This window comes from Falco cherrug, chromosome 7 (genome assembly GCF_023634085.1).
Source record: "Falco cherrug isolate bFalChe1 chromosome 7, bFalChe1.pri, whole genome shotgun sequence".
NCBI classification, from domain to species: Eukaryota; Metazoa; Chordata; class Aves; order Falconiformes; family Falconidae; genus Falco; species Falco cherrug.
The window spans coordinates 6,900,210-6,916,807 of record NC_073703.1 but is presented as its reverse complement, the minus strand read 5'-3'; the positions used below and the strand labels follow the sequence as shown (position 1 = coordinate 6,916,807).

Below are 16,598 nucleotides of genomic sequence, written 5' to 3'. Positions count from 1 at the left end.
GCAAGGGCTGTGGTTGCTTTGGGCCAGGTAAACTCATCATAGGACAGCTAAGCTGTAGCCTGGGTGAAAGGGGCAAAATATCACTGCATTAAAAAAACAAACAAAAAAATCCCTTTCCATGGACTGCTTCACGGAGAAGGTAACTGCGTTAGCTCTGTGGATGGGTCTCTGTGGGCAAGTAGTCCCCAAGCCCCTATGTGACAGCTCAGTTTGCTGGCCCAGAGGGTCCATGTCTTCCTGGCTCGTGAAGCTTTGGTTTTGATCGACACTCTCATCTAAAGACCTGGGAGCCCTCTCCCGCTCTGGGCTTCTGCTCCATGTCCCTCTCTGTCTTGGCTGGCTATTTTTTGTCTAGTTGGGTGGTAGTTTCAGCTTGTCGTGCTGATGGCTCCACCTCCTCTCTGTCTGCTCCTGCTCCCAAGCTGCAGCCTCCACTCCGCAGCTGCGCATGGCACTATGGCCATGACCGGGGAACTGATTTGGGATTTAAAAACTAAAACCATGGAAGTTACTCATAAATTGGGATGTTTATGTGGAGTTATTTTGAAGCCAGAGCAGTTCCTCAGGCTGGTTCTGAGTGTGGCCATGCACAGGGCTGTGCTGGGGGGGCAGAGGGATGCTGTGCACTGGGAGAGGAGGGGATGCTTGGGGAGGGGATGCCCCGTGCCCGCATCTCAGGGGGGTTCCCACCCATGACGTGACCTCGGGAGACTGGCTGCAAACCACGTGTGGTACAGAAACAGCTTTCTCTGGTGGCCGTGTCGGAGGACTCGCAGGATTGGCAGCAGTATTTCAGCTGTGTCAACACAATCACAGTATTTTCAGTTCCTGATAACATCCTCAGTTCCTGATTCACCCTTTCTAGGGACTTTTTTTTTTTTTTTTTTTTAAAACATTGGGAGGTCAAACTCTGTAAGGTGTAACTGCAGCTGGTACAACCCCGTGCTGCTGCTTTCGTTTAGGAAATGCTTGGTCAGGGCTGTTCTCCAGTTGCTTTCTATTTTCTCGTTCATCCGTACCTGCAGACTGATAATCCACAGCCGTAACAGCGCAACATGGGAACAGATGATGCTCTTAGGGCACTTTTTTAACCCAACGCGAAGCTGTGAGTATGCGATACCTCGGCATGTCCTTGTAAATCTTGCAACCCGGGAGTTAGATCCAAGAAGCTCATACACTCCGGATAAGCCTCAGGGATGCTCACACACGTTGTGTTGCTCATCCAAGCCCAAGCCCCAAAACTTTTAAAATTTTCTCATTACAGCTCTGTCTGCCAGTCAGCTTGGAAGCTTTAAAAGGGGAACTGGTGGGTGGTACAGTGTCTGTCTTAGTGTCTTCATTGCATTTACTGTCTCTTCATTTTCTGGAATAAAAGCTTAAGATTTTATTTCTCATGACTTTACAATGTATCATCTTGGAAATCAATCTTCCCCTTTAGTTTACTTAATAATACTGTCAAAAGTCATCAGCTAGAAAGCATTCGGTGGCGATTACAAGAAATCTTTTCAAACCCCACTCCCCTCTATGATGAGAGAGACAGACACAAAGAAAATCTTTTACAACTTATTTTTTCTGTCTTAGTAAAATAAAAGCAGCCCCCTGAGAGGCATTAGTAACTGTTGAGAACCAATATTTAGAAGTAGTAATTTATCTTTGTGTTTATAGAAACCACAATTAAATATTTTTAAAATCTCCAGAAAATTATAATTAGGGATCTGTAGCCAAATTTTTGGGGAGGGAGGAGAAAAAAAATATGTAAAAAGGCTTTTAACGTCTAGGGATTTGTGTTGTTTGTTTCTGTTGACTAATATATACAGTAAACTGCCTGAGTCCTGAAGTGACTCATGGGCTGTGCAGATGGTGAGCTTTCCTCCGGGCTCGCTGAGTTAATTGAGTAGGAAGAGATGCTGCGTAACCGCCTCCTCCGGTCCCATGTCCTTGTCCCCTGCTGCAAAACAAGAGGGTGTGTGAAAACCCCTCCTGGAGACCCAGCTGCAGGAATATTGGGTTTTCCAGGCAATTACATTGTTGGGAAGCTTGTGCTCTGACCCGATGTGAATGAAACGAGATTAGTTGGGGTCTTCTGGAGGCTGCCAAGGTGAAAGCCAAGTGGAGGATGCAGGCGCGTGGGAGCAGAGCAGCTCCTGGAGGGCAGCGTGGCTTCCTTAGCGTTGAGTTTCTGAGGGCTGGTTCCTACCTGGGAGGGGTCTTGATGCGAGCAGTGCTCTGTCTTCCTTTCTCACTGCCGTAGCTAAGCGTTTGCCGCTTTCATGAAGATTTTGAGGGGAAAAAAGTAAAAATAATAAAAAAAAAGAAACCCAGACACACCACCACCCCACCCCCCCAAAAAAAAAAACTAACCAAGAAAACTACCCATGCACAAAAAAACCCCAAACCCAACCTACAACCAAAACCCCCTTACCCTGGGTGACCCCCTTTGTTGCCTGCCCCTGCTGCTCTCGCTGTTGTGCGTGGACCATGTCCAGGGAAGGGCAACGGAGCTGGGAAGGGGCTGGAGCACGAGGCTGATGGGAAGCAGCTGGGGGCACCAGGGGGGTTTAGGCGGCTCCAGGGAGACCTTCTCGCTCCCTACAACTACCCGAAAGGAGGGTGTAGGCAGGTGGGGGTCGATCTCTTCTCCCAGGTAACAGGCGACAGGAGACGATACTGCCACAAGGGGAGGTTTAGACTGGATATTAGGAAAAACTTTTTCACCAGAAGGGTGGTCAAGCACTGGAACAGGCTGCCCAGGGACGTGGTGGAGTCGTCATCCCTGGGGGCATTTAAGAGACACGTAGAAGTGGCATTTGGGGACATGGTTTAGTGGTGGGCTTGGCAGTGCTGGGTTAAACAGTTGGACTTGATGATCTTAAAGGTCGTTTCCAACCTAAATGACTCTGTGATTCTTGTGCGCAAGAGAAGGGGAGCTGTGCTTTGTCTCGGTAATGAACTCTGACTGTCCAGGAAAGCATTTATTTTTGCAAAATTAAAAAAAGGGTGGGGGAGAGGGGGAGTCAATGGGTCTGTTTATAGCTATATAAAAAAGGCAGAAAAGTTAATGCTAGCATATGTTGCTTCATGTTCCCAGAGCAAAAACATTTGCAGGATAGTAGTCCAGAGCGCAGGTGGTAAGCGATCAGTACCTTTATTTATTTATTTTTAAGGGATGGCAGGACAGCTCACGCAAGGGAGGAGGTGAATGTATACAGCCCCTATCGACACATTATATTAATGCGTGGATACTGTAGGCATTGTATTACATAGACTTTATGGGTCTGTACCCAAGTACGAGGAGCTCTAAAGCTAAATCATCCATTTAGCAAGTCTAAGTTCTCCTCTGCTTGTCCTTCTACCTGCTACGGGCATCAACAGGCTGGGCTGGGGAGTGTGCCCACCCAGCCCCCCGTGCAGAGGTCCTCCCAGGAGCCTGGGACAGGGTTTCTCCATCTGCCCTCCCCCTACCACAAGGTTTTGTTCAGCAAAAGGTGTGTCCCCCCAGCGTGGTGGCTTGGTGCTAAAGGAATGTGAGAACAGGGGGTGCAGTGGGGCAGTCGGTGGAGGACTGTGCGGGGGCCCCTCTCTGAGTCACGGTCACGGCCGTGTCTGCGTGGCCGTGGAGGGTGGGTGCTGTGATGGGCAGGGCAACAAATGGGCAGTAGCCCTTGGGACTGCTGGGTTTGGTTTAGGAGATCCTGGCTAAATGGCACAAATACACCACTTCTGTGTCACAGCTCCTGGTCTATAAAATGCTGAAAATACTTTCTTTTTTCCCCTTGTTGATGCAGGTTTTCGGGGCGAGGGACTGACACCTGGCACGAGCTTTTAAACCGTGTAGCCCAAAAGGTACAGGCTCTAGTAGGTCACTAACCACGTGCTACCATGATGATGGCACCCAGACATGACACCTCTCTTTACAGATCTGCACAGACTGGATATTTTTCTTCAGGGATGCACATTCCTAGAGATAAATCTCTTTCCTTAATCTCAAATATTTGGTTGGTGATTACTTGTGTATCTTGCAGATTTCACTGGAAGTGTCCTTTGGTGGTTTTGTGACAGAAGATGAACTTTTTATCTTTTCTGTTGCTGTAAGTGATCAAATAGAGACAAAACCCCATTTCCTGCCTTGCTGTGTCTTCTGAGGGGGAGGTGGGGGGCTGCTGGTGAGAGATCATCCCCCTTCAGAGGACGGTGACCTGGACTGTGAGGCCACCATCCAAACACAGGTAACTGGCCAGATAACTGGCAAGGCTCCAGGACCTCATATATCCTCCCTGCCTTCAGGATCCAGGTGTTGCAAGTTACAGAGCTGATTCTCCTGACATCAAGTAGGGTTTCCTCAATTTGTCAGACCAACAGAAGGGTTGACCACAAAGATCCAGGGCTTGGAGGTGTTGTGATGATTTGATTTGCAGGGCATGTAGCACTGATGTTATCTTCCATGGTGAGGGAAGGTCCTAAGTGCTTGTTGTATCAGGCCCATAGTTTGCTTTCCCATTCAGACCAGGGCCAGGTACTCCAGTATAAGTTGGGAACTTTGGAACTGGGACTCATAGGCTCTCTGCTTCCCATCCCCCCCATAAGACTGTCCAGGAGATGGTCTGGTGTGACAGCAGGCAGGACTCAGATTGGTGTGACAGGCTGGGCTCTGCTGGGACCCTGCCTGTTTTCCCTGGGACTGTTGTCCATATTGACATTTTCATGGAGCACTTTGATCACTGACAAATTGTTTTCTGCCAGAAATGTTCCACCAGAGAGTTTGCAAACCGACCTTAAGAGTAGGTTAACTAATAATTAATGATGCTTTTTCTACATGCATTCCCACAGGACCCATTGCTGGTGGCTTGATTGAAAACATGAATGAGTTAAGCTTTACTCCATCTCTGCAAGTCAGAGAAATATGTCATTATTTTTTTTCGATAACACAAGCAGTCGTTCAGCGTGCTAGACTGGATGCAGCACAGCGCGAGTCAGGAGTTTTGCTGATTTTCCCGTTAACAGAGCTGAACCTTATCCCGGTGTAAATAGCAGGACCCTCCTGTGCCAGGTACGAGGTCAGCCCCCATCCACCCCACGTCATGTCGCACCCGTGAAGAGGCCACCTGAAGACCAGCTGAGCCAGTCTGTCTTGGACTGGGTGTAGTAAAGAGGGTTGGGGAAAACCACGCCAAAATTTGAAGGCTTTCCTGATGTCTTTATTAGCAATATCTGTTTTAAAATCGAGTGAGCTCTGGCTGGGGTCTCTATCTGTTCCAGCTGTAGCGTTATGGCACGAGGACAGAGGCACTCTCCTGAGTGTGAAATACTGCGAGGAGTGAGTTCATTTTGAACGCGAGGGTGGCCTGGCAGCGGGCAATACCATGGAGAGAAGCAGTTAGACCAGGAAGGAGTCTGAGCATTTCAAGTTCTCTGGTTTTGAGAGCATTTCCTAGGTTTTTTAATTCATCGGTTTGCTTGTTTTTGTAACGGGAACGATGGCTTGCGCTGGCGGAGGGCGCTGGGGGAAGATCAGTCATTGCTGTTGTTGAGGCTTCACCGATAACCTCTGCCTGGGGCTGGATGAAGCTGCAAACGCTGAACGCTGCCTGGTCTTCTGCGATGGGAAAGCGCTTTTTTTTTCCCTCTCTGGTTTATGTATTTTCTTAATGCGTGTTGATGCTGTGTGTTATTAAAATCGATTACCTCCTTCACTTATTTCCTTTCTTCTGGACTCAATTACTTTCCATCTCTCTTTTTTCTTTTTTGCAAAGTGGGTTGAAGCTGATACGGAAGAAATAATATCCAATCTCTATTTCTTAAGGTACAGGACCAGTCCGTCAGGCTGTTGGCACAAAACAACAATTGTTTTATTGTTGGGGTAAGTAAATAAGAACAAGAAGTCTTAAGTATTGGCATATGTTGATACTTGGCCAAAAAGGTCTCTAAACAATACATTTTCTATTCATTCCAGAAACCTCATACTCCGTTATTTTTCATTTAATGCTGTTGGCAAATACCCATGTCACCATCTAATTTTGACTGTAGTTCAACTTTTTTAGTGCAAAGCTAATCCTCATTATAGTTGTAAACATGTGTTTCATTTGGCCTCGTGCTCATGTGCTAAAGTGACAAAAGCAATCTAGGGTTTCTATCAGAAATGGAGATGTATAGGTAAGCATTTTGTTCGGTCTACTTCATCTTTTATACAGTGAAAATCAGCCCAGTTGCTTAATAGGGAAGAATGTTTTTATAAGCCTCTCTGTGCTCTCGTGCTTGGCCTGTTTCCTGCTCTGCATCTTTTTTTGGAAAGATGGGACACACCAAGGAGGAAAAGAACAAGTGAAACTGTGAACGATCATGAGAGCCATTAGGGTCTTGTGTGGCGGCTCTGTGTGTGTCTTCTACATCTTCATGTGCTCTTCAGGCACCAACTATTTTTTTTTACTTTTTATTTCAATATGCCTCAGTTTTCATGGAGATTTAAAAGTTCAGTCCTTAATGAGGCTTTACTCAAAGTGAATCTTCTTTAAAATGAGACTTCATGTAAGGGATCACAAAGCAGCATCCCTGAAGTTACAATTCACTTTCAGGCAATTTTATTTTGCACGGTTTATAGTTTTTAAAGGCAAAATTCAGCCTGACTTCCCTGCCTCTAGTGGAGCAAGTGACAAACTGTTTATCAAAATAATCAGATTCCCAGAAGCCTGGCGGTGACTACACCTGAGGTTTAAGTGTTGTCGGCAGTCACCAAACTCCTTAAACGCAGCACCGCAAAAAAAAACCCCAAAGCCCTGAGCCTTCCGAGGACAACAAGGCACCGCTTCTCTGAGTCAAGTGGGACCGGACCTGGTGACTATGGTTTCTTTCATAAGGACAGGATAGAATACAATAGCACAGAATAAGATCTTTCCAGTTGGAAGGGGCCCCCAACAATCATCTAATCCAACTGCATCAATGTCCAACAACAAAAATTATCCCATTGCAGTGAAGCTCCTGACTGAAGTATAGATTCCTGTTGGCTCTTTTCTAATTACTGCTAAGTTACGATGTCACCTAGGAATAGGTCAGAGGGAGAAGGCTGGAGGCACATGGTGAAGGAGGAGCTTTGGTCCTGGCTATGGTCTGCAGTGTGATGGGGGTCAGCACTGGTGGTTGCAAACTATTGCCGTCCTGCAGTGGGGATGGTGAAATAGGAAGTCTCCTGAGAAATTCCCCAGCAGACACAGTCCATCTGCTTGGACTGGGGTGGGTACCACAACTTCAGCAGCTGGCAACTTGGTCAAGTTTGCCTGTGCCAAAAGAAAAACAGTTTGCCGCAAAACATTCCTCTATGTTCAAATACACGCTTTGGCCACAAACATTTCTCTGTGTTTGCATATACCACTGAGTCGCAAATTGTCTTCTTGTATTTAAATAGGTCCCAAATTCAATCCATACATTTCCAGCCATTATCACCCCATTATCCTTTCTCTTTCTTGCTATTTTTCTCACCAAGCAGTGGTAAACCCCAGGCCCTTTCTCAAACATGTGGTTGATATAAGAGGAAAGTTCTTTTCAAATATTAGAATGGTTTTAAATATTGTTTTATAGCAATTGTGGTCATCTGCAAGAAATCAGTTTTCAAAGAAGTGTTTGATGGACTGACAACCACTTGAGCCTGGGATGAGATTCAATGGTCCAGTACAAACTGGGTTAGGACTCACTGTTCCGGAGAGCACCGGAGTTTAGATGAGACTGATGGAGCTGAATTTTGAAACTACCCATTTGCCTTTTGAAATTTGTTGGGATCCAGGCTGGCAACAGCAAAATAACGTTTTACACCATGAAGTGGTCACCCTAATTTGACAACGATGGAAAACTGCGGCTGTCCAATAGCTGTTGGAGCGCCTGAAGCATCCGTCCTACGGCACTTGTCACCACGTTTAGCACAACCGTGTTGGTAACCAGGGCAAAGAACTGGACGAGTCTTGTGGTGACCGAGGCTGGAGGAGACCTGGTTTGTGTCAGGTAGGCTTGGAGGTGCAGCACACGGAGATTTCACCCTGATGGTGCCGTGGGAGAAGTTCAGGGCTCTGACATCTCTGATGTCTGCAGCAGACACGTGACCGTGAAATCGGATCCTAGAGGAAAAAAATCTCTTTTCTGCCTTTTAGCAGTTCCCTAGAACCCTCATCATTTAGGTGAGGGGTTTTGGGGGACATCGCTCTTGAGCCTAGGTGCCTGCTCTGTGAGGATCAGAGCTAGCTGAGACCTTAAGAGTACGGAGGAAGGTGGCATGCTGTGCACAGAGGGCAGCGGTAAGGAGAAATGAGAAATGTGTCGGACAAGTCACCCCATCTTTCACTGGCCCAAGGGACAAATGCAGTCATGACCTCCCATCCTCTCGATTAAAGCTCTGCAGTTTTTACTGCTTCCACCCAGTATATCTATTTTTGTTATATAGCTTCCCCTAACAACATTTATCACCCTCCAATGCACGCAGGTTTGTTTCCTACATGCTTCAATTTATGCTTTTTGCCATTAACTGCATGTTGTTTTGTCTGTCGATTTAGAGGACTTTCAATGTGAAGTTTCAGTGTGTTAATATGGAAGAAACTCAAAAAAACCTCTTTCTTGGCTAGAATTCATCGGGTTCTCAGCAGAATGGTTGTGTTTCGAGTTGCTATATTCACTGTGCTGCATGGCTGATGTACCCACAGGATGAGCTACCTGCTGAATTTTCCATCGTTTATATGGGTTTTACTGGACACCCAGGTTCAGAAGCAGCAATGACTTGGGGTTGCTTTGGTTTTTCTAGTTTTCTTTTTTATTTGTTTGGGTGCTGGAAAGGAGCAGTCAAGGCTTTAGTGATCAGGAGCCGACACTGGCGCTGCTTTAAAAATCATTCATGCTTTTCAGGTGCCCAGCTTCCAAACTACTTAGGGCACAAGGGGAAATGTAAACATTGTTCTGTTATTCAACCTACTACACAAGAGCATTGAGCCTGACAAGGCTGCAGGTACCCCCGTGTCCCGTCCTTACCTAGATCAGACGCTGATATCCCTCCCCAGTGACACACAATCTGGCAGGCTGCTTTTCACTGTAACAATTGGCCACTGTAAATGTTGGTTATGCTTCTTCATGCCTGCCCTGCCAGAGCTACTTCCAGGAGCTTTTCGCTGCATTTCTCAGGATTCAAGCTTGTAGCAGATCTTTCTTAAATGCCGTTTGAGGGCATGTTGCATTTAATTGATCTGTATAAGGAGGGAGGTGATTTTAGATATTCTTGTGAACCTCATATCAAAAGGCTATCCAGACTTTTTTTTTTTTTTTTTTGCTCTCTAAGATAGATATACGTGGTATTAAAAATTGTGAGACTTCGTGGTAGAGCAAAGGTCATGATGGATGAAGCTGTTTGTAGAGCCCAAAGCTGGCTGCAGAGCGTGAGATGGATTTCAGGTTGTGCTGTTAATAGGCTTTATGCTGGACACGGAGCAGGTAACGGGGCTAACGAAGCTGAAAGTGCTTGTCGCAGAAACGAACACAGGGAGGGCCTCAGCAGGAGAGAGCGGTGATGAGCTCAAAGGTCGTTATCGAGAGCAAAACTTGGTGTCTTTGCTGGTGCACTGGTCTTGGAGGGAAAGCAGAGGAGGAGCCATCCCCTCTGGCCCGCCACTGGTACACCCTGCTCTGCCTTTGATGAACATGTTCCATATTTATACCCAGGCCAGCAGAGATTGCAGGGCCAGGTCTGGCAAATACTAACGGTCTGACTTTGCAACAGCGTAAGAGCTTTCAAAATGCTAATTTAAAGTATAAGACATATATAAGAATTATAAGCAGTAATAAATGTGTTCCAACCCAGGCAGGAGAGAATTACTTCTTCTGATCAGCTGGCAGAGCTGGATTTAGAACAGGACTCTGGGCTTTGGTGTAGTTTGAATTAAGCTGGATTTCTGCATTTTATTATTTTTATAGTCTCTTCCCGTCCGACAGAGATCTCTATTTCTTTGCTAACGTAAAGCGTATGACTCTGTGTTGCGTACACTGTGCATAGCTCAGGCAAGAAGGTGGCAGCAGCCCACTCCTCTGCCAGGGAATCATTGTGCGTGATGGTTCAAGGCTCCCCAGGCTGGTGGATGCTCCCAGGATGGTCCTCCCCAGCATGCCGGCATCCGAGGGGAGACAGCCTCTTCCCAAAAACCTACCCTCTCTTGCTGTGCTGAGAGACCTTCTCTGCTGGCCCTGGAAGCAGTAGGGAAGTGCTCCCATCTAGAGCAGTTTGCTTCTCTTTGCTTACCTTTGGCCTCTGGGTCAGGAAACCTTAATAATTTCCTTTTTATTAATTTAATCCATAGTTCCTAGTAATTACCATAAATTAAGCCTGCTGGGGGGGAAAACACAGCCAATAAAGTACAGAAACTGCTAGCTTTATTTGGGTAACGTCAGTACCTGGAGGATTGTTTCCTGTAGGTCAGTCCCTTGGTTGCTGTGATTAACTTCGGATCAGACCAGACCGAAAGGCAGAGAGTTTCCCATCCACCTTTTAAACGAGGCTCAGCCGTGCCAGGAATTCTGCTAATGCACAGGGTCCTATTAAACGCTTAACCTTGGTGTGAAGTGAACTTATTCCTGCCCCCGTGCAGGTACCGAATGTTTCCTGAGGACTGTTTCTGTCTGGTTGGAGTGGACTCGTCTGGAGGCACCGGTTTGTTCTTCTCGATGGCGTTCACCCCGGTGAGCTGACAGCAGCGGGCACGGTTCTCCTTTTAACCCCCTGGAGCTCAGCATATGGATGCAAATCGTGCGTTATCTCCCGAGAACAACAAAAAATAATAACCTGGATATGCAGCGGGAAAATATATAGCGGTGTTTTGCAAAGACCCTTCTTTGGTCCTCCTTAGCAGCACCTTTGGAAATGGGGCACTTGGAGCGTGATGAAGAAAGTGGGAATTATAACAAGCCCTTGGGATGAGAGGCTGACTCCGGGAGCCCGCGGAGGCCCCACTAGTAAAGGGTTGCTGGTTTCCTTTTCTAACTGGGCTGAAGCCAGGCATTCCTGAGTGGCACCGGTCCTCCCAGCGCTGGAAAGGAAACGTTCCCGTTTGTTAGCTGTGGAAGTGCACGCCTAAGCCAAAGGTTACCAGGCTGAGGTGATATTTTTGCATTCCTACAATGTCTTAGCTTTTTTAAATTAAATTCTTGCAACATGAGGATTTAATCCCTTCTGGTATATACGGCGTGTGTGTGTGTATGTGTATGCATGCATATATATATATAATTTTTTTTTCCTACAAGAATTTCATCAGGCAAGTTATTTGTGTTTTTGAAAATTGGCTCAGATACAGGGTCAGTAACTTTCCACCCAGAGCCCATGGAAAGGTTTGGGGTTTGAGGCTGAATAGAGGGTCAAGTTTTAGGGCTGTGCTTGAATCGAAACTGGATCTGGGGTTGAGAGCCACGAGCGATGAAATCTGTTGAATTGTTCTTGATTTTTATTTTTTTTTTATTAAAAATAATGGAAATAAGCAGTTTTCCTGTGCCCAAGTCTTCTAAAAGCAGAGTTCTACCACATCGAAAATGGTACAAGGAAAATTAGTGGTTTCCAATATGGAATTGAGTTTGAAACCCAATCCCAGAAGGGTAAGTTTGGAGTCATAGACTGAAAATTAAGCTCCAGCAAAACAAAAAGCATTTTGATTACAGTACTGTGATGGGAGGCGGGGGGAAGAACACAAACTGTACCCTCTTCCTGCTGGTGCGGAGTTAGAAATTGCTTCGGACCAGCTGGATGCCCCCGCCGGGGCTGTGGGGTGGTGGCTGCAGGCGAAGCCTCTGTGTCCTGGGCTCCAGCCGCAGGCATTCCAGCCCGGGGGGCTTACATGAACTCCAAGCTTTGGCTTCAGAGCACAGGCTTTTTCTGTGGTTGCCTTGAGCTTGCACGCTCTCTGTCCTGCTTCTGTCGCCGGGAGATGAAGGTAGCGTTTCTGTCTTGGTAGGGGAGAAAAGAAAAAGAAGTTAATAACTCCAGCTGTGATCGAGTGTATTTTCCCTTCTGCTGAGCTGCCTTGGCAGTCTTCAGATGATCAGGCTGTTCTAAACCCATCTGCACCAATGCCCTAGGGAAAATACCTGCAGCCTGTTCCTGTTAAGCCAAGGATCCCGCAGCTCTGGCCGTGCAAAGGGGACAGCACTGCAGCTGGATCCACACCGTAGCATAAACATGAACCAGACCCACAGCACCGGGAAATAAGTGCCCGATTGCTCTAAGCCAGGGTCAAGTTTTTAAGCATTGACTTTCTACTGAGGTGCCTTCAAAAATCTGCCTCTGTTGCACTGGGGAACCACAGTATTTCGTTTCTGTGAAGGCTTTTCTCCACCAAAGCGTGTAGCTTGAGCTCAAATCTGTGTTAATGCCAGGGGAAGTGCCCATGCGTGTATCGCTAAAAAGACCTGGACGATGCAGGTTTGGCTGTATCCTGGCTGAAGGTGTCTTGGAGTGAAGATGCTTGGCTGAAACGAGGGTCATGGTGCTCCAGGAGCTGGTTCTCTTCTGGTGGCTATGCAGCTGGGGACGTCCCGCCGTGTGGCTGTCATGGCCAGCTTGGGTTTGCTCAGTGATGGGAAGGGGTGTCTGGAGCTCTTCCCTCGCCTTGGCTCAACTGAGCCTTTGTGATGGGAGAAAATGCAGGTTTTTGCTCAATGAAGGTACATCTTTTTTGTCACCACTTCTTTTTTTGGAAGAAAAATGGTTCCTTCTGGTCTTGACATCTGCTGCTATTTAAAGGAACAACATCATCACCATCACCCATCCATTCCTCCTGGAGTCTCAAGGTATGTAAAGCGTTTTTCTTCCCAAATTTCTGATTGAAAATGGGTATTCCATGACTGTGTCCCTTGAAATGCCGTGTCGGTGGTGGGAAGCTTATTAATTAACAGTTCTGCAAGCCAGAAGCTGGCAATGCCCTGGGGGAGGGCGGCGGAAGGTTCTAGGCAGCATTGAGCCCCCCAGGGCAGGTGGGTGGTGGCCACCTGTGGGCATCCTGCAAGAGGAATCTGCCCTGCTTGCAGCTCTCCCATTGTGCTGGTATTTGCATTCTCTGGAGAATCTCTTGTGACCTCCAGCGGTTATCCTTTGGGCTCTGGTGAACAACCAAGTCAGAAGAAGAATTTCCCAGGTTAGCCCCCTCTGTGACTTGTCATTCCCTCGTCATTGTGTGCCCACGTGCACATCCCTACGGTCCTGCAACTAAGAGAGCAATGGGAAGGTGCTCCTGGAAGCTTCTCCGAGGGTCCAAGCCATGGAAAAAGCTCATAAAAACATCTCCTTGAAGCCTGACTCTTGTGAGAGGCTGTGCGTAACCTCCATCCTCACCCTTCACCAAACAGCTTGTATGGGGAGAAGGCTACAGCTACAGAAACGCCATGAGCACCCCCGAGCTTGTAGGGAGCAGGCAGCTCCTCTAAAATCTTGCTCTGTATTTAGATTTTGCAGGTTTAATGGTGATGGTAATTATTTCTTCTAATTGCAAGCCACTGCAAACGAAGCAGCACTCTGAAGCCAATAAAAGGAGACTGCTGTCTGCGCAATTAGCCTGTTGTTCTGACGTCCTCCTCGAAAGATACCTTGCATTAATTAAAAGTTGAGCTGCTCAGCTTAGTGCCAGGAGAGCTGCCCCTGCCTTCCTCCACCCTCCCGCCCTGCCCTGGGCGTGCAGCCACATGCACGCGCAGAGCAAATGCAACGACTTTGCTGATCGCCAAGTGCTTGCACCCGGAGCTGGCCAGTTCTGTCCCAGTGTTCTGGCACAGGGACCTGCACCTTCAGGGATATTCGGTTCCTTGTGCTTTCCGCATCTAAAACGTTTGTCTTGTGCTTTGCCATCCTGAGGAAGCAAATTGCTTCGAAAAGCATCAGGAAGGGTTCAAAGCCGAGGGCTAGGGATGGCAGCACTCTGGTGCTGTGCGTTTATTTTCCTCTGCAGGCTCCCAGCAAATAACCTTTCAATTGCCAGGGCAATAAAAAATGTCAGGGGTGATTAAAGATGTGGCAGGTGGTGCATGTATCTCCATGCAGTGAAGTCCCTCAGATTTTCCTCGGTCCCACTGGGACAGACTCTCCGAATACTCATTATTGGTCTCCAGTGCTCCCCACAGTTGCTGCCTGAGCAAGCTGAGGTTGTTCAGCACCCAGCAGGATTTGGTCCAAATTCAGCACATCTCCCCGAGCTTCTCATATTCATTTCAATCTGAACTGTGTCTGTCCCTGCAGTGCTGGGTGTCCTGCCTGTGGGCTGAGCCGGGGAGCCTGTGGTCCTTACGCAGTGCCTCATATATTTGTTACATCTGGTATTTTTCTATGCAAAACGTTTTTTTTAAGAAATAAGGTGGTTGTTTTTTTTTTAAACAGACTAAACTTTTACTGGGGCATCTGGGTTTGCAAATATTTGAAAAAGTTGATTATTTTTTTTTTTTTTTAAATTCTGGGCAGTAAAAATAACCCAGCTTCTTGCCCACTGAAGTCCAAGAACTATTGAAAAAATGTTAAAGCAGATCATTGGGAGGTGGGGGCAGGGTGTATATAACTATTTTAATGGTACTGGATGAACAGAAGACACTTTTTCTCATTAGAACTGGTTCAGCATCCTAAATTCTAGTTACTGATTTCTTGGCTGATGTAGACCTATGCGATTTATTAAGAATTTCTCACAAAGTTTCAAGAAACCTTTGGAAGTGTGAAGCAGAAGAAGAGGAGCTTTTGTTTTCCTTCTGAGATATTAATATTCTTGCTGAAGATAAGAATTTGCTATTTTTAACCAGGAGACTTTAACCAGCCTCCCTCAGGACGCAGGTAGCTGAAGTCAGGCGCTGCAGAGAGCAGCTTGAAGGTTCCCCGGGAGAACTGAAGGGATCTGAGGAGATTTAACGTGGCCACTGCAGCTGCTTCAAGCTTTTGCCAGGTATTGCCGCCTGGGAACGGCTGTAAGGTCACAGGAGCTGGCCTGTTTGTGTGTGACTTTCTGACCTGTTGAACTGTGATTTGATTTTTTAATATTTTTTTTTCTCGTGCCTGTTACACTCAGATATAGTTTTGGCAGAAGCTGAAAGAAACCCCCTGGGGTAGAGGGCGGAATCGGACCTGCATCTCTTGCATCCCAGCTGAGTGCCCCAACAACTGCATGTGGTACAGAAGGATAACATAAATGCTTTAAAAAAAAAAAATAAAAGGAGTGGTGGGGGTGTGGGGGTGGTTTGTGATTAGGAATGGGTGGGAAAAAAAGCAGCCTTTTATTCAGCGCTGATCTTGTGCCTGCGTGCTAGAAAACCCTCTGAATGTGAAAGCTCTGGGTGCCAAGGTGGCAAACCCTCTTGGGAAACTTCAGATATAGCCAAGAGAGAATCTGGCATGCCAAAACCAGGTGGGTTTTCAGCTTATTGTGTGGCTGGACAAGCCTTGGTGCTGGCAGGAGCAAGGTGGCAGAAATAAGGATGAAGGTCTGGGGCTGGCAGAGCCCCGCAGCGGCAGCTCGTCCCTAGCCTGGCTCGTGGCCATCGTTGCAGTCACCATAGTTGGGGTTTGCTGATCCGTAAGATCCAGTGGAGCTGCAGCTTGGCCAAAGGGTCCGTCGCTCATCTGACCCAGGCTGAGATGGCTCAGGGACCTAAACAACCAGAAACTCAGCCCTGTGCGAGGAAGGGAAGGAGTTTCACCTGGTTTAGCCGGCTGAAGCGGCTCTGGGTGAGGCTGGGCTGACGGCGGTGCCGCGGGATGGTGCCGGTGGAGGATCCAGCCTGGCCCTTGGGGTCAGAGCAACCATCACCTCGGCACAGCCACAGCACCAAACCACAGCCCTGGACACCCCTGCTTTGCAATCTGGCCTCGCGCCTGGATTGTGAAAGTGCGGTAAAGGGCAGATATGTTGGTTTGGCCTTAATGTTTGTCCCAAGCATTGGGAAAAAAATTATCTGGAGAAGCACACAAGGACAAAGTCCTGAGATATTTGGTTTATTTAGTTTTAGTGAAGTGGTGCTGGGCTTGTCTCTGCCTGCTGCTGGTGCCAGGGTTTCTGAAACCCTCCCCTGGCTTTGCACATGTATCCACACACGTGTGTGGAATTAGTCACATATATGGCCTGTTCAGTGAGATTTTAAGCATCCAGTAGTAGTACAGAACAAGATGGACACTTACAGATTTTGACCGTTTGCTCTGACCGCTGGCAGCCCTGTGGGCTCAGAGTAGCTGAACAAGCTGCTTCCCCCACTGGCCTTGGTAACCCGTAGCTGCGCTGGATCACATCTCTGCAGAAGAGAAATTCACTCTGTGCTTTGAAGACAGCAAGGGCTGAGGCATCCGCCGCATTCCTTCCTGACGTGTTCCAGCGGTTGGCTGCCCTCATTCAAAACCAGATGTCTCCTCTCCGATTTGAATGCTGCTGACTTTGAATTCCTGCCATTAGACCTTCTTCCGCCTGTTCCTGAGGGAGGTGAAGAGCCCCAGGTTATCAGATATCCAGACGGCCACCGCCACCCAACGAAGCACGCACCTCAGGTGTCCTAATCCAGCTTGCTTTCCCTCAGTGTTACTAAAGCAGAGCTATCGGGGTCAGAAAGATCAACGACATCGTAAAATACTTCAAGCG

General features: G+C 47.5%; 1 long non-coding RNA gene across 10 annotated transcripts; it reads left to right on the top strand.

Moving 5' to 3' along the window:
- The first annotated feature begins 697 nt into the window (after nt 1-697).
- Nucleotides 698-11,172, top strand: LOC114014902 (uncharacterized). Of its 10 annotated transcripts, none has more exons than XR_008733286.1 (5): nt 699-1,105; nt 3,786-3,855; nt 4,023-4,088; nt 5,002-5,121; nt 5,801-11,172. It is a non-coding gene; the product is annotated as an uncharacterized LOC114014902 (long non-coding RNA). The 10 variants fall into 10 exon arrangements; XR_008733285.1 differs by having other exon boundaries at nt 702-1,105; nt 4,828-5,121; XR_008733291.1 differs by having other exon boundaries at nt 3,786-5,121; nt 5,801-7,986; nt 10,432-11,172.
- Nucleotides 11,173-16,598: the final 5,426 nt, after the last annotated feature.